The sequence below is a fragment of the Neofelis nebulosa genome, chromosome 7, assembly GCF_028018385.1.
Source record: "Neofelis nebulosa isolate mNeoNeb1 chromosome 7, mNeoNeb1.pri, whole genome shotgun sequence".
NCBI lineage: Eukaryota > Metazoa > Chordata > Mammalia > Carnivora > Felidae > Neofelis > Neofelis nebulosa.
The window spans coordinates 101,425,664-101,449,676 of record NC_080788.1 but is presented as its reverse complement, the minus strand read 5'-3'; the positions used below and the strand labels follow the sequence as shown (position 1 = coordinate 101,449,676).

The 24,013-nt window shown below is 39.1% G+C and overlaps 1 long non-coding RNA gene and 1 pseudogene across 2 annotated transcripts in view; both read right to left on the bottom strand.

Moving 5' to 3' along the window:
- LOC131517230 (uncharacterized) overlaps nucleotides 1-24,013 on the bottom strand; it is a 183,812-nt gene that overhangs the window by 158,631 nt on the left and 1,168 nt on the right. The window lies entirely within an intron of this gene.
- LOC131517229 (small ribosomal subunit protein uS11-like) lies at nucleotides 18,221-18,779 on the bottom strand (annotated as a pseudogene).

Genomic DNA, 24,013 nt, shown 5'->3' with positions numbered 1-24,013 from the left:
GTTTTTTTACATTTATTTATTTTTGAGAGACACAGAGAGAGCACAAGTGGGGGAGGGACAGAAATAGAAGGAGACACAGAATCTGAGATGTCAGGCTCTGAAATGTCAGTACAGAGCCCGATGCAGGGCTCAAACTCACAAACTGTGAGATCGTGACCTGAGCCAAAGTCCGATGCTTGACCGACTAAGCCACCCAGGTGCCCCTCAATAGAAAGTTTTAATAGCAGATGAAGTGGAAGAAAAAATCAGCACACTCTAAGATAGGGCAGTAGAATTCATCCAAAAAGAGGAGCAAAAAGAAAAATAAAATAGGTTAAGGGACTAATAGAACAACATCAAGAGGCCCAACATTATAGGGGTCCCAGAAGGAGAAGAGAAAGGGACAGAAAAAAGTCTTTAAAGAAGTAATGGCTGAAAACTTCCCTAACCTGAGAAAGGAAACAGACATCCAGATCCAGGAAATTCAAAAGAAGATGAATTCAAAGAGACCCACACCAAGACACAGTATAATTAAATTATCAAAAGTTAAAGACAAGGACAAAATATTAAAAACAGCAAGAGAAAGACAACTTGTTATGTATAAGGAAACACCCATAAGACTATCAACAAATTTTTTCAACAAATTCTTGCAAGTCAGAAAGGAGTGGCATGACATATTCGCTGAGCTGAAAGAAAAAATCTGCCAACCAAAAATACTCTACCTGGCAAAAAAAAAAAAAAAAAAAAAAAAAAAAAATCCTTCAAAATTGAAGGAAAGAAAAAGAGTTTTCCAGACAAGCAAAAGCTGGAGGAGTTCAGCACCATTACACCGAATCCACAAGAAATGTTAAAGGAATTTCTTTAAGCTGAAATGAAAGGGGGCTAATTAGTAACAGGAAAACATATGAGAGTATAAATTTCATTGGTAAAGGTAAATATATGGTTAAGTTCACAATAATTTAATGTAATGGTGGTAGGTTAATCATTTATAAAACTAGTATGAAGGTTAAAAGACAAAAGTAGTGAAAAATAACTATAACTACAATGATTTGTTAATGGATACACAAAGAATACAAATTGTTAAATCAAAAACATAAAAGGGGGGCACTAAAAATGTAGAGCTTTATAATTAAGTTGGACTTAAGAGTTGTTCTCAACTTGAGGCTCTTGGGTAGCTCACTCAATTAGGCATCCAACTTCAGGTCAGGTCATGATTTCACTGTGGTTTGTGGGTTCAAGCCCTGCATTGGGCTCTGTGCTGACAGCTCAGAGCCTGGAGCCTGCTTTGAATTCTGGGCCTCTCTCTCTCTCTCTCTCTCTCTACTCTTCCCTGGCTTGTGTTCTCTTTCTGTCTCTCAAAAATAAATAAATATTTTTTTAAAAAATTTTAAGTTATTATCAACTTAAAATAGACAGTTATAAATATGTTTTATGTAAGCCATGCTGTAACCACAAAGCAAAACCTATACTAGATTCATAAAAGATAAAGGAAAAGGAATGTAAGCATACCAATACAGAAAATCATCCAATCACAAACAAAGAGAACAAAAGAAAAAGGAACAAAGGAATTAGAAAACGATGAACACAATGGCACTAAGTCCATACCTACCAATAATTACTTTAAACGTAAATGGACTAAATTCTCCTATTAAAAGACACAGAGTGGCTGAAGAGATTTTAAATATATAAATATCCCAACTATATGCTGCCTATAAGAGACTCATTTCAACTTTAAGAACACACACAGGGAAGGGAAGGTATGGGAAAAGACAGTGTATGCAAATGGAAATCAAATGACAGCTAAAGTAGCTATACTTGTATGAGGAAAAAATAGACTTTAAGACAAACCTGTAATAAGAGACAAAGAAGTTAATTATATAGGGGCACCTGGGTGGCTCAATTGGTTAAGCATCTGACTTCAGCTCAGGTCATGATCTCGTGATTCATGAGTTTGAGCCCTGGTTTGGGCTCTGTGCTGACAGCTCAGAGCCTGGAGCCTGCTTTGGATTCTGTGTCTCCCTCTCTCTCTCTGGTCCTCCCCTGCTATCTCTCTCACAAAAATAAATAGACATTAACAAATTTTTTTATGGTTTTTATGATTAAAAAATTTTCTAATGATAAAGGGGTCAATCCAGTAAGATGACGGAACATTTGTAAATTTACATACACCCAACATAAAAGCACCTAAATATACAAAGCAAATATTAACAGACCTAAAAGGAGAAATAAACAGCAATCCAATAATAGTAGGAGACTTCAATACCTCACTGTCATCATTGGATAGATCATCCAGACAGAAAATCAATAAAGAAACATAGGACTTAAACAACATGTTAGACCAGGTGGTCTTAACAGACATTTATAGAACATTCCATCCAAAAGCAGCAGAATAAACATTTTTCCCAAGCACACATGGGACATTCTCCAGGGTAGATCACAAAATAAATCTTAATAAATTTAAAAGACTGAAATAATATCAAGCATTTTTTCCTAAACACAATGGTATGAAACTAGAAAACAATTACAAGAATAAAACTGGAAAACTGACAAGTTATGTGGAGATTAAACAACATGCTACCAAACAACCAATAGGTCAAAAAAGAAATAAAAATAGATCAAATTTTGAGACAAATGAAAATGAGAATATAACATACCAAAATTTATAGGATGCAGCAAAAGTAGTTTTAAGAGGGAAGTTAACAGTGATAAATACCTATATTAAGAAATAAGAAATATCTCAAATAAACCACCCAACTTTATACCTTATGAAACTAAAAAAAGAATTAAGCTCAAAGTTAGTAGAGGGAAGGAACTAACAAATATCAGAGCAGAAATAAATGAAGCAGAGACTAAAAAAAAAAGTAGAAAAGATCAATGAAACCAAGAGCTGGTTTTTGAAAAGATAAACATTTAGCTAGACTCACCAAGGAGAAAACTCAAAATAAAATCAGATATTAAAGAGATGTCACAATTGACACAATGGAAATACAAATAAGAGAGTATTATGAACAACTTCATACCAACAAACTAGACAATGTAGAAGAAATGAATACATTCCTACAAACATACAACCTACAAAAGACTGAATCATGAAAAAAGAGAAAATCTGAACAGACTAATTACTAGTAAGGAGATTGAATCAGTAATCAGAAACCGCCAACAAACAAAAGTCCAGATGGCTTCCCTAGTGAATTCTATCAAATGTTTAAAGAATTAATACAAATCCTTCTCAAACTCTTCCAAAAAACTGAAGAGGAGGGAACACTTCCGAACTTATTTTATGAGGCCATCATTAAATATCAAAACCAGATAAAGGCACTAAAACAAAGGGAAAATACAGACTAATATCCCTGATGAACACAGATGTAAAAATCCTCAACAAAATATTAGCAAACTGAATTCAACAATACATTAAAAGGATGCAGCAAAAGCATTTGACAAAACACAACATCCATTCATGATAAAAACTCTCAACAGAGTACAGAGAGAAAATACCTAAACATACTAAAGACAATATACAATGAGCCCACAGCTAACATCATACTCAATTGTGAAAAACTGAAAGCTTTTCTTATAAGATCAGGAACAAGACAAGGATGTCTACCCTCACCACCTTCATTTAAAATAGTACTGGGAGTCCTAGCTAGAGCAATGATGCAAGATAAAGTAATAAAAAGCATCCAAATCAGAAAGTAAACTGTCTCTACATGCAGATGACATGATACTATATATAGAAAACCCTAAAAACTTCACCAAAAAAACCCTCATTAGAATAATAAGTTGTAGCATACAAAATCAATATACAAAAATGAGTTGAGTCTCTATACACTAATAACAAACTATCTGAAAGAGAGAAATTAAGAATACAGTTCCATTTACAATTGTTTCAAAAGAATAAAATGCCTACTCTAAGACATTGATGAAATAAATTGAAGTCACAAATGGAAAGATATTCCATGCTCATGGACTAGAAGAATATTGTTAAAATGTCCATTCTACCCAAAGTAATCTACAGATTCAATGCAATCCTTATCAAAATTCCAATGGCATTTTTTCACAGAAATGGAAAAAACAATTCTAAAATTTGTAACAGAACCACAAAAGATCCCAAATAGCCAAAGCAACTCTGAGAAAGAGGAACAATTCTGCGGGCATCACACTTCCTGATTTCAAACTATATTACAAAGCTATAATAACGAAAACGGTATGGTATTGGCATAAACACAGCTACATAAATCAGTGAAATAGAACAGAGCCCAGAAATAAACCCATGCATATATGGTCAATTTATGAAAAAGGAGCCAAGAATATACAATAAGTAAGGAATAACATAGCAGAGGAAAGGGCTCAATAAATGACATGTGAAACATGCTTGACAGTATTAACAGCAGGATGAAAGAGGCAGAAGAACAAAATAGTGACCTAGAAAACAGAGTAATGGAAGCTAATCAAGCTGAACAAAAGAAAGAGAAAAGAATAATGCAAAATGAGAATAGACTTAGGGTACTCAGTGATTCCATCAAATTTAATAACATTCACATTAGAGGAGTACCAGAAGAAGAAGAGAGAGAAAAGGGGGGCAGAAAATTTATTTGAAGAAATAATAGCTGAAAACTGTCCTAACCTGGGAAAGGAAATACATATATAGATCCAGGAGGCACAAAGATATACCAGGAGGCACAGAGAACCCTCAATGAAATTAACAAAAGCAGATCCACACCAAATCATATTATAATTAAAGTGGCAAAATATACTGATAAAGAAAAAATTATTAAAGCAGAAAGACAAAAGGAGATAGTTACATACAAGGGAAACCCCATAGGCTATCAGAGGACTTTTCAGCAGACACCTTCCAAGCCACAAGAGAGTGGCATGTTATATTCAACATGCTGGGGAAAAAATAATCTGCAAGGCTATCATTCAGAAGAGAGAGAGAGAGAGAGAGAAAGAAAGAGAGAGAGAGAGTGTGTGTGTTTCCCAAACAAAAATTAAAGGAGTTCGTGACCAGTAAAGCAGCCTGGCAAGAACTATTAAAGACACCCTTCAAGTAGAGACCAAAAGTGACAGTACAAAGGAAAGAAACACAAACACAGTAAAAATGAATATTTTTATAAAATATCAGTCAAGGTACTCACAAAATAAAAAGATGTAATATATGACACCATATACCTAAAACGTAGGGAGAAGAGGAGTAAGAATGGGTTCAAACTTAAATGACCATCAACTTAATGTAGACTGCTATATACAAAAGAGGTTATATACAAACCTAATGGTAATCATATGTCAAAAGCCACTAAAATATGCAAAGAATAAAGAGAAAGAAATCCAAATGTATCACAAACAGTAAACCAGGAAAAAGAGAAAGACCAGAAAGGATCAGAGAAAATCTTCAGAAACAGCCATAAAACAAGAAATAAAATGGCAATAAATACATATCTATCAATAATTACTTCAAATGTAAATGGACCAAATGCTCCACTCAAAAGACATACGGTGACAGATGGATAAAAAAACAAGACCCATCCATATACTGCCTACAAGAGACTCATTTTAGTCCTAAAGACACCTGCAAATTCAAAGTGAGGGGATGGAGAAACATCTAACATGCAAACAGTTGTCAAAAGAAAGCCAGTGTAGCAATACTTATATCAGACAAACTAGACTTTAAAACAAACACAATAACAAGAGACAAAGAAGGACACTATATAATAATAAAGGGGACAATCCTACAGGAAGATATGACAATTGTAAATATTTATGCACCCAACACAGAGGCACCCATATACATAAAACTGTTAATAACAAACGTAAAGGAACTAATCTGATAATAACACAGTAATGGTAGGGGACGTTAACACCCTACTTACATCAATGGACAGATCATCTAAACAGAAAATCAATAAGGAAACAATGGCTTTGAATGACACACTGGAACAGAACATTCCATCCTAAAACTCCAGAATACACATTCTTTTCAAGTGCACATAGAACATTCTCCAGAACAGATCACACAATAGCCCACAAAACAAACTTCAACGATTTCAAAAAGATTAAAATCATACCATGCATCTTTTCTGACCATAATGAATAGAAGTCAACCACAAGAAAATATCTGGAAGACCACAAATACATGGAGGTTAAATAACATGCTACTAAACAATGAATGCATCAACCAGAAATAAAAGCAGAAATTAAAAAGTACATGGATACTGAGGCCCCTGGGTGCCTCAGTCGGTTGAGCATCCAACTTCGGCTCAGATCATGATTTCACGGCTCATGAGTTCAAGCCTCACATCAGGCTCTGTGCTGATAGCTCAGAGCCTGGAGTCTGCTTTGGATTCTGTGTCCCTCTTTCACTGTGCCCCTCCCTTGCCCATGCTCCTTCTCTCTCTCTCTCTCTCTCTCTCTCTCTCTCTCTCTCTCTCTCAAGAATAAATAAAACATTTAAAAAAATTTAAAACAAGGTACATGGATACAAAAATGAATACACAATGGGTCATAACCCTTGGGATGCAGCAAAAGCAATTCTAAGAGGGAAGTTTACATGTCAACAAACTAGACATCTAGAAGAAATAAATAAATTCCCCAAAACCTCCCAATACGTAATGAGGAAGAAATAGGAAATTTGAACAGACCAGTTTCCATCAATGAAGTTAAATCAGTAATCAAAAAATTCCCAAAAAAAAAAGTTCAGGACCAGATGGCTTCAAATCCTACCAAATACTTATTTATTTATTTATTTATTTATTTATTTATTTATTTATTTATTTATTATCATATTTATTTTTTCCAACTGTCCCTGAAAGAGGTTTTATGTATTCTATTTTACAGAAGAGGAACCTGAGACTCAGAGAGGCAAGATAACTTTTCCAGGGTTGCTCAGGTTACAGTTAGAATTACAAGTCAGATCTAGATACCTAGGCAAAGCATCAGCTTATTTTCTTTTATTATTTTTTTTTTAATATGAAATTTATTGTCAAATTCGTTTCCATACAAGACCCAGTGCTCATCCCAACAGGTGCCCTCCTCAATACCCATCACCCACCCTCCCCTCCCTCCACCATCAACCCTGTTTGTTCTGTTTTGTTTTGTTTTTTAATTTTTTTTAACATTTATTTATTTTTGAGACAGAGAGAGACAGAGCATGAATGGAGGAGGGTCAGAGAGAGGGAGACACAGAATCTGAAACAGGCTCCAGGCTCTGAGCTGTCAGCACAGAGCCCAACGGGGGGCTCGAACTCACGGACCGTGAGATCATGACCTGAGCCGAAGTCGGACACTTAACCGACTGAGTCACCCAGGCGCCCCTGTTCTCAGTTTTTAAGGGTCTCTTATGTTTTGGCTCCCTCCCTCTCTAACCTTATTTTTTTTCCTTCCCCTCCCTCATGGTCTTCTGTTAAGTTTCTCAGGATCCACATAAGAGTAAAAACATACGGTATCTGTCTTTCTCTGTATGGCTTATTTCACTTAGTGTAACACTCTCCAGCTCCATCCGCGTTGCTACAAAAGGCCACATTTCATTCTTTCTCATTGCCATGTAGTATTCCATTGTGTGTATAAACCACAATTTCTTTATCCATTCATCAGTTGATGGACATTTAGGCTCTTTCCATAATTTGGCTATTGTTGAGAGTGCTGCTATAAACATTGGGGTACAAGTGCCCCTATGCATCAGTACTCCTGTATCCCTTGGGTAAATTCCTAGCAGTGCTACTGCTGGTCATAGGGTAGGTCTATTTTTAATTTTCTGAGGAACCTCCACACTGCTTTCCAGAGAGCGGCTGCACCGTTTGCATTCCCACCAACAGTGCAAGAGGGTTCCCGTTTCTCCACAACCTCACCAGCATCTGATTTGTTCATTTTAGCCACTCTGACTGGTGTGAGGTAGTATCTCAGTGTGGTTTTGATTTGTATTTCCCTGATGAGGAGCGACGTTGAGCACTTTTCATGTGCCTGTTGGCCATCTGGATGTCTTCTTTAGAGAAGTGTCTATTCATTTTTCTATTCATATTCAGTTTACTGCCCATTTCTTCACTGGATTATTTGTTTTTCAAGTGTGGAGTTTGGTGAGCTCTTTATAGATTTTGGATACTAGCCCTTTGTCCGATATGTCATTTGCAAATATCTTTTCTCATTCTGTTGGTTGCCTTTTAGCTTTGTTAATTGTTTCCTTTGCAGTGCAGAAGCTTTTTATCTTCATGAGGTCCCAATAGTTCATTTTTGCTTTTAATTCCCTTGCCTTTGGGGATGTGTCAAGTAAGAAATTGCTGTGGCTGAGGTCAGAGAGGTTTTTTTCCTGCTTTCTCCTCTAGTGTTTTGATGGTTTCCTGTCTCACATTCAGGTCCTTTATCCATTTTGAGTTTATTTTTGTGAATGGTGTAAGAAAGTGGTCTAGTTTCATGCTTCTGCATGTTGCTGTCCAGTTCTCCCAGCACCATTTGTTAAAGAGACTGTCTTTTTTCCATTGGATGTTCTTCCTGCTTTGTCACAGATTAGTTGGCCATACTTTTGTGGGTCTAATTCTGAGTTTCTATTCTATTCCATTAGTCTATGTGTCTGTTTTCATGCCAATGCCATGCTGTCTTGATGATTACAGCTTTGTAGTAGAGCCTAAAGTCTGGGATTATGAAGCTTCCCGCTTTGGTCTTCTTCTTCAATATTTCTTTGGCTATTCAGGGCCTTTTGTGGTTCCATACAAATTTTAGGATTGCTTGTTCTAGCTTCAAGAAGACTGCTGGTGCCATTTTGATTGGGATTGCATTGAATGTGTAGATAGCTTTGGGTAGTATTGACATTTTGACAATATTTATTCTTCCAATCCATGAGCACGGAATGTTTTCCCATTTCTTTCTATCTTTTGTCAATTTCCTTCATAAGCTTTCTATAGTTTTCAGCATACACATCTTTTACATCTTTGGTTAGGCTTATTCCTAGGTATTTTATGCTTCTTGGTGCAGTTGTGAATGGGATCAGTTTCTTTGTCTTTCTGTTGCTTCATTATTAGTGTATAAGAATGCAACTGATTTCTGTACATTGATTTTGTATCCTGAGACTTTGCTGAATTCATGTATCAGTTCCAGCATACTTTTGGTGGAGTCTATAGGGTTTTCCATGTATAATATCATGTCATCTGCAAAAAGTGAAAGCTTAACTTCATCTTTGCCAATATTGATGCCTTTGATTTCCTTTTGTCGTCTGATTGCTGATGCTAGAACCTCCAACACTATGTTAAACAATAGCGGTGAGAGTGGACATCCCTGTCGTGTTCCTGATCTCAGGGGGAAAGCTCTCAGTTTCTCCCCATTGAGGATGATGTTAGCTGTGGGCTTTTCATAAATGGATTTTATGATGTTTTTTTGTTTTTTTATTTATTTATTTATTTATTTATTTATTTATTTATTTATTTTTTAATATATGAAATTTACTGTCAAATTGGTTTCCATACAACACCCAGTGCTCATCCCAAAAGGTGCCCTCCTCAATACCCATCACCCACCCTGCCCTCCCTCCCACCCCCCATCAACCCTCAGTTTGTTCTCAGTTTTTAACAGTCTCTTATGCTTTGGCTCTCTCCCACTCTAACCTCTTTTTTTTTTTTTTTTCCCTTCCCCTCCCCCATGGGTTTCTGTTACGTTTCTCAGGATCCACATAAGAGTGAAACCATATGGTATCTGTCTTTCTCTGTATGGCTTATTTCACTTAGCATCACACTCTCCAGTTCCATCCACGTTGCTACAAAAGGCCATATTTCATTTTTTCTCATTGCCACATAGTATTCCATTGTGTATATAAACCACAATTTCTTTATCCATTCATCAGTTGATGGACATTTAGGCTCTTTCCATAATTTGGCTATTGTTGAGAGTGCTGCTATAAACATTGGGGTACAAGTGCCCCTATGCATCAGTACTCCTGTATCCCTTGGATAAATTCCTAGCAGTGCTATTGCTGGGTCATAGGGTAGGTCTATTTTTAATTTTCTGAGGAACCTCCACACTGCTTTCCAGAGCGGCTGCACCAATTTGCATTCCCACCAACAGTGCAAGAGGGTTCCCGTCTCTCCACATCCTCTCCAGCATCTATAGTCTCCTGATTTGTTCATTTTGGCCACTCTGACTGGCGTGAGGTGGTATCTGAGTGTGGTTTTGATTTGTATTTCCCTGATGAGGAGCGATGTTGAACATCTTTTCATGTGCCTGTTGGCCATCCGGATGTCTTCTTTAGAGAAGTGTCTATTCATGTTTTCTGCCCATTTCTTCACTGGGTTATTTGTTTTTCGGGTGTGGAGTTTGATGAGCTCTTTATAGATTTTGGATACTAGCCCTTTGTCCGATGTGTCATTTGCAAATATCTTTTCCCATTCCGTTGGTTGCCTTTTAGTTTTGTTGGTTGTTTCCTTTGCTGTGCAGAAGCTTTTTATCTTCATAAGGTCCCAGTAATTCACTTTTGCTTTTAATTCCCTTGCCTTTGGGGATGTGCCAAGTAAGAGATTGCTACGGCTGAGGTCAGAGAGGTCTTTTCCTGCTTTCTCCTCTAAGGTTTTGATGGTTTCCTGTCTCACATTCAGGTCCTTTATCCATTTTGAGTTTATTTTTGTGAATGGTGTGAGAAAGTGGTCTAGTTTCAACCTTCTGCATGTTGCTGTCCAGTTCTCCCAGCACCATTTGTTAAAGAGACTGTCTTTTTTCCATTGGATGTTCTTTCCTGCTTTGTCAAAAATGAGTTGGCCATACGTTTGTGGGTCTAGTTCTGGGGTTTCTATTCGATTCCATTGGTCTATGTGTCTGTTTTTATGCCAATACCATGCTGTCTTGATGATGACAGCTTTGTAGTAGAGGCTAAAGTCTGGGATTGTGATGCCTCCTGCTTTGGTCTTCTTCTTCAAAATTACTTTGGCTATTCGGGGCCTTTTGTGGTTCCATATGAATTTTAGGATTGCTTGTTCTAGTTTCAAGAAGAATGCTGGTGCAATTTTGATTGGGATTGCATTGAATGTGTAGATAGCTTTGGGTAGTATTGACATTTTGACAATATTTATTCTTCCAATCCATGAGCAGGGAATGTCTTTCCATTTCTTTATATCTTCTTCAATTACCTGCATAAGCTTTCTATAGTTTTCAGCATACAGATCTTTTACATCTTTGGTTAGATTTATTCCTAGGTATTTTATGCTTCTTCGTGCAATTGTGAATGGGATCAGTTTCTTTATTTGTCTTTCTGTTGCTTCATTGTTAGTGTATAAGAATGCAACTGATTTCTGTACATTGATTTTGTATCCTGCAACTTTGCTGAATTCATGTATCAGTTCTAGCAGACTTTTGGTGGAGTCTATCGGATTTTCCATGTATAATATCATGTCATCTGCAAAAAGCGAAAGCTTGACTTCATCCTTGCCAATTTTGATGCCTTTGATTTCCTTTTGTTGTCTGATTGCTGATGCTAGAACTTCCAGCACTATATTAAACAACAGCGGTGAGAGTGGGCATCCCTGTCGTGTTCCTGATCTCAGGGAAAAAGCTCTCAGTTTTTCCCCATTGAGGATGATGTTAGCTGTGGGCTTTTCATAAATGGCTTTTATGATCTTTAAGTATGTTCCTTCTATCCCGACTTTCTCCAGGGTTTTTATTAAGAAAGGGTGCTGGATTTTGTCAAAGGCCTTTTCTGCATCGATTGACAGGATCATATGGTTCTTCTCTTTTTTTTTGTTAATGTGATGTATCACGTTGATCGATTTGCGAATGTTGAACCAGCCCTGCATCCCAGGAATGAATCCCACTTGATCATGGTGAATAATTCTTTTTATATGCTGTTGAATTCGATTTGCTAGTATCTTATTGAGAATTTTTGCATCCATATTCATCAGGGATATTGGCCTGTAGTTCTCTTTTTTTTACTGGGTCTCTGTCTGGTTTAGGAATCAAAGTAATACTGGCTTCATAGAATGAGTCTGGAAGTTTTCCTTCCCTTTCTATTTCTTGGAATAGCTTGAGAAGGATAGGTATTATCTCTGCTTTAAACGTCTGGTAGAACTCCCCTGGGAAGCCATCTGGTCCTGGACTCTTATTTGTTGGGAGATTTTTGATAACCGATTCAATTTCTTCACTGGTTATGGGTCTGTTTCAAGCTTTCTATTTCCTCCTGATTGAGTTTTGGAAGAGTGTGGGTGTTTAGGAATTTGTCCATTTCTTCAAGGTTGTCCAATTTGTTGGCATATAATTTTTCATAGTATTCCCTGATAATTGTTTGTATCTCTGAGGGATTGGTTGTAATAATTCCATTTTCATTCATGATTTTATCTATTTGGGTCATCTCCCTTTTCTTTTTGAGAAGCCTGGCTAGAGGTTTGTCAATTTTGTTTATTTTTTCAAAAAACCAACTCTTGGTTTCGTTGATCTGCTCTACCGTTTTTTTAGATTCTATATTGTTTATTTCTGCTCTGATCTTTATGATTTCTCTTCTTCTGCTGGGTTTAGGCTGCCTTTGCTGTTCTGCTTCTATTTCCTTTAGGTGTGCTGTTAGATTTTGTATTTGGGATTTTTCTTGTTTCTTGAGATAGGCCTGGATTGCAATGTATTTTCCTCTCAGGACTGCCTTCGCTGCGTCCCAAAGAGTTTGGATTGTTGTGTTTTCATTTTCGTTTGTTTCCATATATTTTTTAATTTCTTCTCTAATTGCCTGGTTGACCCACTCATTCGTTAGTAGGGTGTTCTTTAACCTCCATGCTTTTGGAGGTTTTCCAGACTTTTTCCTGTGGTTGATTTCAAGCTTCATGGCATTGTGGTCTGAAAGTATGCATGGTATAATTTCAATTCTTGTAAACTTATGAAGGGCTGTTTTGTGACCCAGTATATGATCTATCTTGGAGAATGTTCCATGTGCACTCGAGAAGAAAGTATATTCTGTTGCTTTGGGATGCAGAGTTCTAAATATATCTGTCAAGTCCATCTGATCCAATGTATCATTCAGGGCCCTTGTTTCTTTATTGACTGTGTGTCTAGATGATCTATCCATTTCTGTAAGTGGGGTGTTAAAGTCCCCTGCAATGACCACATTCTTATCAATAAGGTTGCTTATGTTTATGAGTAACTGTTTTATATATCTGGGGGCTCCGGTATTTGGCGCATAGACATTTATAATTGTTAGCTGTTCCTGATGGATAGACCCTGTAATTATTATATAATGCCCTTCTTCATCTCTTGTTACAGCCTTTAATTTAAAGTCTAGTTTGTCTGATATAAGTATGGCTACTCCAGCTTTCTTTTGGCTTCCAGTAGCATGATAAATAGTTCTCCATCCCCTCACTCTCAATCTAAAGGTGTCCTCAGATCTAAAATGAGTCTCTTGTAGACAGCAAATAGATGGGTCTTGTTTTTTTATCCATTCTGATACCCTATGTCTTTTGGTTGGCGCATTTAATCCATTTACATTCAGTGTTATTATAGAAACATACGGGTTTAGAGTCATTGTGATGTCTGTATGTTTTATGCTTGTAGTGATGTCTCTGGTACTTTGTCTCACAGGATCCCCCTTAGGATCTCTTGTAGGGCTGGTTTCGTGGTGACAAATTCCTTCAGTTTTTGTTTGTTTGGGAAGACCTTTATCTCTCCTTCTATTCTAAATGACAGACTTGCTGGATAAAGGATTCTCGGCTGCATATTTTTTCTGTTTAGCACACTGAAGATATCGTGCCAAGCCTTTCTGGCCTGCCAAGTTTCAAAGGAGAGATCAGTCACGAGTCTTATAGGTCTCCCTTTATATGTGAGGGCACGTTTATCCCTTGCTGCTTTCAGAATTTTCTCTTTATCCTTGTATTTTGCCAGTTTCACTATGATATGTCGTGCAGAAGATCGATTCAAGTTACGTCTGAAGGGAGTTCTCTGTGCCTCTTGGATTTCAATGCCTTTTTCCTTCCCCAGTTCAGGGAAGTTCTCAGCTATAATTTCTTCAAGTACCCCTTCAGCACCTTTCCCTCTCTCTTCCTCCTCTGGGATACCAATTATGCGTATATTATTTCTTTTTAGTGTATCACTTAGTTCTCTAATTTTCCCCTCATACTCCTGGATTTTTTTATCTCTTTCTTTCAGCTTCCTCTTTCTCCATAACTTTATCTTCTAGTTCACCTATTCTCTCCTCTGCCTCTTCAATCCGAGCCGTCGTGGTTTCCATTTTGTTTTGCATTTCGTTTAAAGCGTTTTTCAGCTCCTCGTGACTGTTCCTTAGTCCCTTGATCTCTGTAGCAAGAGATTCTCTGCTGTCCTGTATACTGTTTTCAAGCCCAGCGATTAATTTTTTTTTTTTTTTTTTTTTTAAATTTTTTTTTCAACATTTTTAATTTATTTTTGGGACAGAGAGAGACAGAGCATGAACGGGGGAGGGGCAGAGAGAGAGGGAGACACAGAATCGGAAACAGGCTCCAGGCTCCGAGCCATCAGCCCAGAGCCTGACGCGGGGCTCGAACTCACGGACCGCGAGATCGTGACCTGGCTGAAGTCGGACGCTTAACCGACTGCGCCACCCAGGCGCCCCTCCCAGCGATTAATTTTATGACTATTATTCTAAATTCACTTTCTGTTATATTATTTAAATCCTTTTTGATCAGTTCATTAGCTGTTGTTATTTCCTGGAGATTCTTCTGAGGGGAATTCTTCCGTTTGGTCATTTTGGATAGTCCCTGGAGCGGTGAGGACCTGCAGGGCACTTCCCCCGTGCTGTGGTGTATAACTGGAGTTGGTGGGCGGGGCCGCAGTCCGACCTGATGTCTGCCCCCAGCCCACCGCTGGGGCCACAGTCAGACTGGTGAGTGCCTTCTCTTCCCCTCTCCTAGGGGCGGGATTCACTGTGGGGTGGCGTGGCCCGTCTGGGCTACTTGCACACTGCCAGGCTTGTGGTGCTGGGGAGCTGGCGTATTAGCTGGGGTGGGGTAGGCAAGGTGCACGGGGGCAGGAGGGGCAGGCTTAGCTCGCTTCTCCTTAGGTGATCCACTTCAGGAGGGGCCCTGTGGCAGCGGGAGGGAGTCAGATCCGCTGCCGGAGGTTTGGCTCTGCAGAAGCACAGAGTTGGGTGTTTGCGCGGAGCGAGCAAGTTCCCTGGCAGGAACTGGTTCTCTTTGGGATTTTGGCTGGTGGATGGGCGGGGGAGATGGCGCTGGCAAGCGCCTTTGTTTTCCGCCAAGCTGAGCTCTGCCGTCCGGGGGCTCAGCAGCTCTCCCTCCCTTTGTCCTCCAGCCTTCCCTCTTTCTGAGCAGAGCTGTTAACTTCTGACCTCCCAGACGCTAAGTCGCGCTTGCTGTCGGAACACAGTCCGTCCGGCCCCTCCGCTTTTGCCAGCCCGACTCGGGGGCTCTGCTTGGCCGGCGAGCCGCCCCTCCGCCCCGGCTCCCTCCCGCCAGTCCGTGGAGCGCGCACCGCCTCGCCGCCCTTCCTACCCTCTTCCGTGGGCCTCTCGTCTGCGCTTGGCTCCGGAGACTCCGTTCTGCTAATCCTCTGGCGGTTTTCTGGGTTCTTTAGGCAGGTGTAGGTGGAATCTAAGTGATTAGCAGGACGCGCAGTGAGCCCAGCGTCCTCCTACGCCGCCATCTTCCGGAACTCCTCTCAGATTTTATGATGTTTAAGTATGTTCCTTCTATCCCAACTTTCTCGAGAGTTTTTATTAAGAAAGGATGCTGAATTTTGTCAAATGCTTTTTCTGCATCGATTGACAGGATCATATGGTTCTTTTCTTTTATTAATGTGTTGTATCACATTGATTGATTTGCAAATGTTGAACCAGCCCTGCATCCCAGGAATGAATCCCCCTTGATCATGGTGAATAATTCTTTTTATATGCCGTTGAATTCGATTTGCTAGTATCTTATTGAGAATTTTTGCATCCATATTCATCAGGGATACTGGCCTGTAGTTCTCCTTTTTTTACTGGTCTCTGTCTGGTTTAGGAATCAAAGTAATACTGGCTTCAAAGAATGAGTCTGGAAGTTTTCCTTCCCTTTCTATTTTTTGGAATAGCTTGAGAAGGATAGGTATTATCTCTGCTTTAAACGTCTGGTAGAACTCTCCTGGGAAGCCATCTGGTCTGGACTCTTATTTGCTGGGAGATTTTTGATAACTGATTCAATTTCCTCACTGGTTATGGGTCTGTTCAAGCTTTCTATTTCCTCCTGATTGAGTTTTGGAAGTGTGTGGGTATTTAGGAATTTGTCCATTTCTTCCAGGTTGTCCAGTTTGTTGGCATATAATTTTTCATAGGATTCCCTGATAATTGCTGTATTTCTGAGGGATTGGTTGTAATAATTCCATTTTAATTCATGATTTTATCTATTTGGGTCATCCCCCTTTTCTTTTTGAGAAGCCTGGCTAGAGGTTTATCAATTTTGTTTATTTTTTCACAAAACCAACTCTTGGTTTCATTGATCTGCTCTACAGTTTTTTTAGATTCTATATTGTTTATTTCTGCTCTGATCTTTATTATTTCTCTTCTTCTGCTGGGTTTAGGGTGTCTTTGCTTTTCTGCTTTTATTTCCTTTAGGTGTGCTGTTAAATTTTGTATTTGGGATTTTTCTTGTTTCTTGAGATAGGCCTGGATTGCAATGTATTTTCCTCTCAAGACTGCCTTTGCTGCATCCCAAAGCATTTGGATTGTTGTATTTTCATTTGTTTCCATATATTGTTTAATTTCTTCTCTAATTGCCTGGTGGACCCATTCATTCTTTAGTAGGGTGTTCTTTAACCTCCATGGTTTTGGAGGTTTCCCAGACTTTTTCCTGTGGTTGATTTCAAGTTCATGGCATTGTGGTCTGAAAGTATGCATGGTATGATCTCAATTCTTGTATACTTATGAAGGGCTGTTTTGTGACCCAGTATGTGATCTATCTTGGAGAATGTTCCATGTGCACTCGAGAAGAAAGTGGGATGCAGAGTTCTAAATACATCTGTCAAGTCCATCTGATCCAATGTATTATTCAGGGCCCTTGTTTCTTTATTGATCCTGTGTCTAGATGATCTAGCCATTATTGTAAGTGGGGTATTAAAGTTCCCTGAAGTTACCACATTCTTATCAATAAGATTGCTTATGTTTGTGATTATTTTCTATATTTGGGTGCCTCCAAATTTGGTGGCTAGACATTTATAATTGTTAACTTTTCCTGATGGATAGACTCTGTAATTATTATATAATGTCCTTCTTCATCTCTTGTTACAACCTTTAATTTAAAGTCTAGTTTGTCTGATATAGTATGGCTACTCCAGCTTTCTTTTGACTTCCAGTAGCATGATAGATAGTTCTCCATCCCCTCACTTTCAATCTGAAGGTGTCTTCAGGTCTAAAGTGAGTGTCTTGTAGACTGCAAATAGATGGGTCTTGTTTTTTTTATCCATTCTGATACCCTATGTCTTTTGGTTGGAGCATTTAGCTCATTTACATTTAGTGTTATTATTGAAAGATATGGGTTTAAAGCCATTGTGATGTCTGTAAGTTTCATGCTTGTAGTGATGTCTCTGGTACTTTGTGGTCCTTGCAACATTTCACTCACAGAATCTCCCTTAGGATCTCTTGTAGGGCTGGTTTAGTGGTGATGAATTCCTTCAGTTTTTGTTTGTTTGGGAACACCTTTATATGTCCTTCTCTTCTGAATGACAGACTTGCTGGATAAAGGATTCTCAGCTGCATAGTTTTTCTGTTCATCACATTGAAGATTTCCTGCCATTCCTTTCTGGCCTGCCAAGTTTCAGTAGATAGATCTGTCACTAGTCTTATTGGTCTCCCTTTATATAGAGTATGTTTATCCCTAGCTGCTTTCAGAATTTTCTCTTTATGCTTGTATTTTGTCAGTTTCACTATGATATGTCATGCAGAAGATCAATTCAAGTTACGTGTGAAGGGAGTTCTCTGTGCCTCTTGGATTTCAATGCCGTTTTCCTTCCCCAGATCAGGGAAGTTCTCAGCTATGATTTGTACAAGTACACCTTCAGCCCCTTTCTCTCTCTCTTCCTCTTCTGGAATTCCTATTACACGGATATTGTTGTGTTTGATTGAATCACTTAGTTCTCTAATTCTCCCCTCATACTCCTGGATTTTTTTATCTCTCTTTTTCTCAGCTTCCTCTTTTTCCATAATTTTATCTTCTAATTCACCTATTCTCTCCTCTGCTTTTTCAATGCGAGCTGTGGTCACCTCCATTTTATTTTGCACCTCATTTATAGCATTTTTTAGCTCCTCCTGTTTCTTTTCTTTTCTTTTCTTTTTAGCTTACACAAAGGCAGTTTATTACCAGAAAACAATAATTTGAGGAATCCTGTTCACAGACGGCGACCACGGCGACCCCCCTTCCTGCGGTTGTTATCGGAGGGGATGGGGGTGACATCCTCAATCCACCCAATCTTCATTCCTGAGCAGGCAAGGGCTCTGAGGGCCGACTGGGCCCCAGGTCTGGGGGTCTTGGTTCTATTTCCTCCTGTGGCCCGGAGTTTGATGTGGACAGTGGTGATGCCCAGCTCCTTGCACCTCTGGGCTACATCCTGGGCAGCCAACATGGCAGCGTAGGGAGAGGCCTCATCTCAGTCAGCCTTCATCTTCATCCCACCAGTCACATGGCAGATGGTTTCCTTGCCAGAAAGATCAGTGACATGGACAAAAGTGTCACTGAAGGATGCAAAGATGTGGCACATGCCAAACACATTTTCTCCTTCAGCTACCTGAGGTCCAAGGCTCATGACCTGTTCTTCTTTCTTTTCTTTCCTCTTTCGAGGTGCCATTTCTGCGCATCTTCCCTAGACTCCGCAACCAGAAAGCCTCCTGTTTCTTAGTCCCTTGATCTCTGTAGCAATAGATTCTTTGCTGTCCTCTATACTTTTTTCAAGTCCAGTGATTAATTTTATGACTATTATTTTAAATTCATGTTTTGTTATATTGCTTAAATCGTTTTTGATCAATTCGTTAGCTGTCGCTACTTCCTGGAGTTTCTTTTGAGGAGAATTCTTCCGTTTTATCATTTCGGATAGTCCCTGGAGTGGCGCAGAACTGCAGGGCACTTCCCCTGTGCTGTCCGGAGTAACTTGGGTTGGTGGGCGGGGCCACAGACAGACCGATGTCTGTTCCCAGCCCACGGCTGGGGCCACAGTCAGACTGGTGTGAACCTTATCTTCCCCTCTCCCAGGGGCAGGACTCACCGTGGAGTGGTGTGGCCCCTGTCTGGGCTACTTGCACACTGCCAGGCTTGTGGCGCTGCTTTGATGGGATCTGGTGTATTAGCTGGAGTGGATCCGCAAGGTGCATGGGGGTGGGAGGGGCAGGCTTGGCTCACTTTGCCATTGGTGGTCCCCTGTGGGAGGGGCCCTGTGGCACCAGGAGGGAGGCAGACCCATTGGAGGGATGGATCCACAGAAGCACAGCATTGGGTGTTTGCATGGTGCAAGCAAGTTCAGTGAGGTGAACTGGTTCCCTTTGGGGTTTCGGCTGGGGGATGGGAGAGGGAGATGGCGCTGGCCAGCGCCTTTGTTCCCCTGCTGAGCTGAGCTCTGTCGTCCGGAGCTCAACACCTCTCCCTCCCGGTGTCCTCTTGCCCTCCCACTCTCTGACTAGAGCTGTTGACTTATAACATTCCAGATGTTAAGTCCCGCTGGCTGTCAGAACTCACTCCTTCCGGCCCCTCTGCTTTTGCAAGCCAGACTCGGGGGCTCTGCCTTGCCGGGCGGGCTGCTCCTCCACTGCCCCAGCTCCCTCCCACCAGTCCAGGTAGCACACACCACCTCTCCGCCCTTCCTACTCTCTTCCGTGGGCCTCTCGTCTACACTTGGCTCCAGAGAGTCCGTTTTGTTAGTCTTCTGGTGGTTTTCTGGGTTGTTTAGGCAGATGTGGGTGGAATCTAAGTGATCAGCAGGACAAAGTGAGCAAGCGTCCTCTTATGCCACCATCTCAAGCTTCCTCTCCTATTTTTTAATTAATTAATTAATTTTGAGAGGAAGGGAGGGGCAGAGAGAGAGGGAGAAAGAGAATCCTAAGCAGGCTCCATGCCCAGTGTGAAGCCCAACACGAGGCTCAATCTCACAACCATGAGATCATGACCTGAGCTGGACACTTAACTGACTGAGCCACCCAGGCACCCCTCTATCAAACACTTAAAGAGGAGTTAATATCTCTTCTTCTCAGACTATTGCAAAAAATAGAAAAGGAAGGAAAATTTCCAAATTCGTTCTATGAGGCCAGTGTTACCCTGATACCAAAACCAGATAAAGACAACCCCCCCCCCAAAAAAAAAGAACTATAGGCCAGTATCTCTGATGAACATAGATGCAAAAATGCTCAACAAAATAACAGCAAACTGAATCCAAGAATACATTTAAAAAAATCTTTCACCACAATCAAGTGAGATTTATTCTTGGGAAAGAGTGGCTCAATATTTGCACATCAATCAATGTGATACATCACGTAAGAGAAAGGACAAGAACCATATAATCATTTGAATAGATGCAGAAAAAGCATTTGACAAGTGCCACATCCATTCATGATAAAAACCCTCAACAAAGTAGATTTAGAGGGAACATATCTCAACATAATAAAGGCAATATATGAAAAACCCATAGATAACATTATACCCAAGGGTGAAAAACTAAGAGCTTTTCCCATAAGGTCAGGAACAAGACAAGGATGTCCACTTTCACCACTTCTATTTAACACATTACTGGAAGTCCTAGCCATAGCAATCAGACAAGACAAAGGAATAAAAAGCATCCAAATTGGAAAGGAAGAAGTGAAACTTCCACTACTTGCAAATGACATGATACTACTATATATAGAAAACCCAAAAGACTCCACCAAAAACCTCTTAGAACTGATAAATAAATTCAGTAAAGTCACATGATGCAAAAATCAATGTACAGAAATTGGTTGCATTTCTATATACCAATAATGAGCCAGCAGAAAGTGATATTAAGAAAACAATCCATTTAGGGGTGCCTGGCTGGTTCTGGCAGTAAAGCATGTGACTCTTAACCTCAGAGTCATGAATTCAAGCCCCACATTGGGCATGGAGTCTACTTAATTAAAAAAAAAAATTTTTTTAAGAGAAAACAGTCCCATTTACAATTGTACCAAAACTAATGAGATATCTAGGAATAAAACTAACCAAAGAGGTGAAAGACCTGTACTCTGAAAACTACAGAACACTGATGAAAGAAATGGAAGACAACACAAAGAAATGGAAAGACATTTCAAGCTTATGGATTACAAGAACAAATGTGGTTAAAATGTCCATACTACCCAAAGCAATCTACATATTTAATGCAATCCCTAGAAAAATACTAACAGCATTTTTCACAGAACTAGAATAATCCTAAAATTTGTGTGGAACCACAAAAGACCCAGCCAGCCAAAGCAATCTTGAAAAGGAAAAGTAAAGCTGGAGACATCACAATTCTGGACTTCAAGTTATATTACAAAGATGGAGTAGTCAAAACAGTATGGTACTGATGCAAAAAGAGACACAAAGATCAGTGGAACAGAACAGAAAATCCAGAGGTAAACCCACAATCATATGGTCAATTAATCTTTGACAAAGCAGGGAAGAATATCCAATTGGAAAAAAGACAGTCTCTTCAACAAGTCGTGTTGGGAAAACTGGACAGCAACATGCCAAAGAAAGAATCTGCACCACTTTCTAATACTATATACAAAAATCAATTCAAAATGGATTGACGGCCTAAATGTGAGATCTGAAACCATAAAAATCCTAGAATACAGGCAGTAGCCTCTTTGACATCATCTGTAGCAACTTTTTCCTAAACAGATCCCCTGAGGCAAGGGAAACAAAAGCAAAAATAAACTATTGGGACTACATCAAAATAAAAAGCTTCTGCACAGTAAAAGAAACAATCAATAAAACTAAAAGGCAACTTACTGAGTGGGAGAAGATATTTACAAATGACATATCCAATAAAGGGCTAGTATCCAAATATATAAAGAACTTATACAACTCAACACCAAAAAACAAATAATCCATGTAAAACATGGGCAGAAGACATGAACAGACAGTTCTCCAAAGAAGACATCCAGATGGCTAATAGACACATGAAAAGATGCTCAGCACCACTTACCATCAGGAAAATGCAAATCAAAACCATGAGATATCACCTCACATGTCAGAATGGTTAAAATCAACAACAGAAGAAACAACAGGTACAGGTAAGGATGTGGAGAAAAAGGAACCCTCTTGCACCATTGGTGGGAATGTAAACTGGTGCAGCCACTATGTAAAACAGTATGAAAGTTCCTCAAAAAGTTAAAAATAGAACTACTCCATAATACAGCCATTGCAGTCCTGGATATTTACCCAAAGAATACAAAAATACTAATTCAAAAAGATATAGCACCTCATGTTCATTGCAGCATTATTTACAAGAGCCAAGATATGGTAGCAGCCCAAGTGTCCATCGATTAATAAATGGATAAAGAAGGTGTGATGTATGTATACAACGGAATATTATTCAGCCATAAAAAGAATGAAATTTTGCCATTTCCAACAATATGGATGGAGCTAGAGAGTATAACGTTAAGCAAAATAAGTCAGTCAAAGAAAGAAATACCATTTGATTTCCCTCATGTGTGGAATTTAAGAAACAAAACAAAGGAGCATGGGGGTGGAGGAAGAGAGAGAAAGAAACAAACCAAGAAACAGACTCTTAACTATAAAGCACTGATGGTTATCAGTTCCACTGCAACTATGTAACCAATGGGTTAAACAGATTGTGGGGATTAAGGATCACACTTGCTGTGATGAGGACCAGGTGGTGAATGGAATTGTGACATCACTATATTGTACACCTGAAACCAATATAACAATGTATGTTAACTAGAATGAAAATAAAAACTTAAAAAAAAAAAACTGTTCTAAACAACACAAAACAAAAACAAAAACATGTTCCTCAAAAATATTTAAATAGAAATTACCATATGGCCCAGCAATTTCACTTCTGGATATTTATCCAAAGAAAATTAAACCACCAGCTAGAAAAGATATACACACCCACATGTTCATAGCAGCATTACTAACAATAGCCAAGACATGGGAACAATTTAAGTGTCCATTGTTAGATGAATGTATAAAGAAGTTTGTTTATATATACATATATATAAATACAAATACAAATAGTGGAATATTATTCCACAATAAAAAAGGGAATCCTGTCATTTACAACAACTCAGATGGAGCTTTAATACATTACGGTAAGTGAAACAAGTCAGAAAGATAAAGACAAATACTCTATGATCTTACTTATATGTTCTATCTAACAAAACAAACAAATAAATTCATGGATATAGAGAAAAAATTAGTAGTTGCCAGAGGTAGGGGGTGGGGAGCAAAATGACTGAAAGGGTCAAAAGGCACAAACTTCCAGTTATAAGTTAAATTACTCCTGGGGATACAACGTAAGCATTATGACTATAGCTAACAATATTGTATATTTGAAAGTTGCTAAGAGGGTAAATGTTAAAAGTTCTCATCACACACACAAAAAACCCAAATTTGTAACTATGTATGGTGAGGAATGTTAATTGAACTTACTGAAGTAATCATTTTGCAATACATACATATATAAAATCCTTGTTATGTTATACATGAGTTATATCTCAATTGAAAAAACAAAATAGGGGCACCTGTGTGGCTTAGTCAGTTGAGCGTCCAATTCTTGATTTTTGTTCAGGTCATGATCCCAGGATCCTGGGATCAAGCCCCGCGTTGGACTCCATGCTGAGCAAGAAACCTGCTTGAGTCTGTCTCTCTGTCTGTCTCTCTCTCTCTCTCTCTCTCTCTCTCCCTCTCTCTCTCCCGCTGCCCCTGTCCCTCACTTGCTTGCTCACTCGCTCTCTCTCAAATATAATTTAAAAATAAAAAATAAATAAAAATCACTAGAGAACACACCAATGATTCCATTAAACTAGAAGTTGAGATTGTCACCTGGCTACCTCATTGCAAGTAAACCAACAGGCAAAGGAGGAGGCTAGAGTGTGCTGGCTAGAGTGACTATTAAGGAGAAATCGTATTCC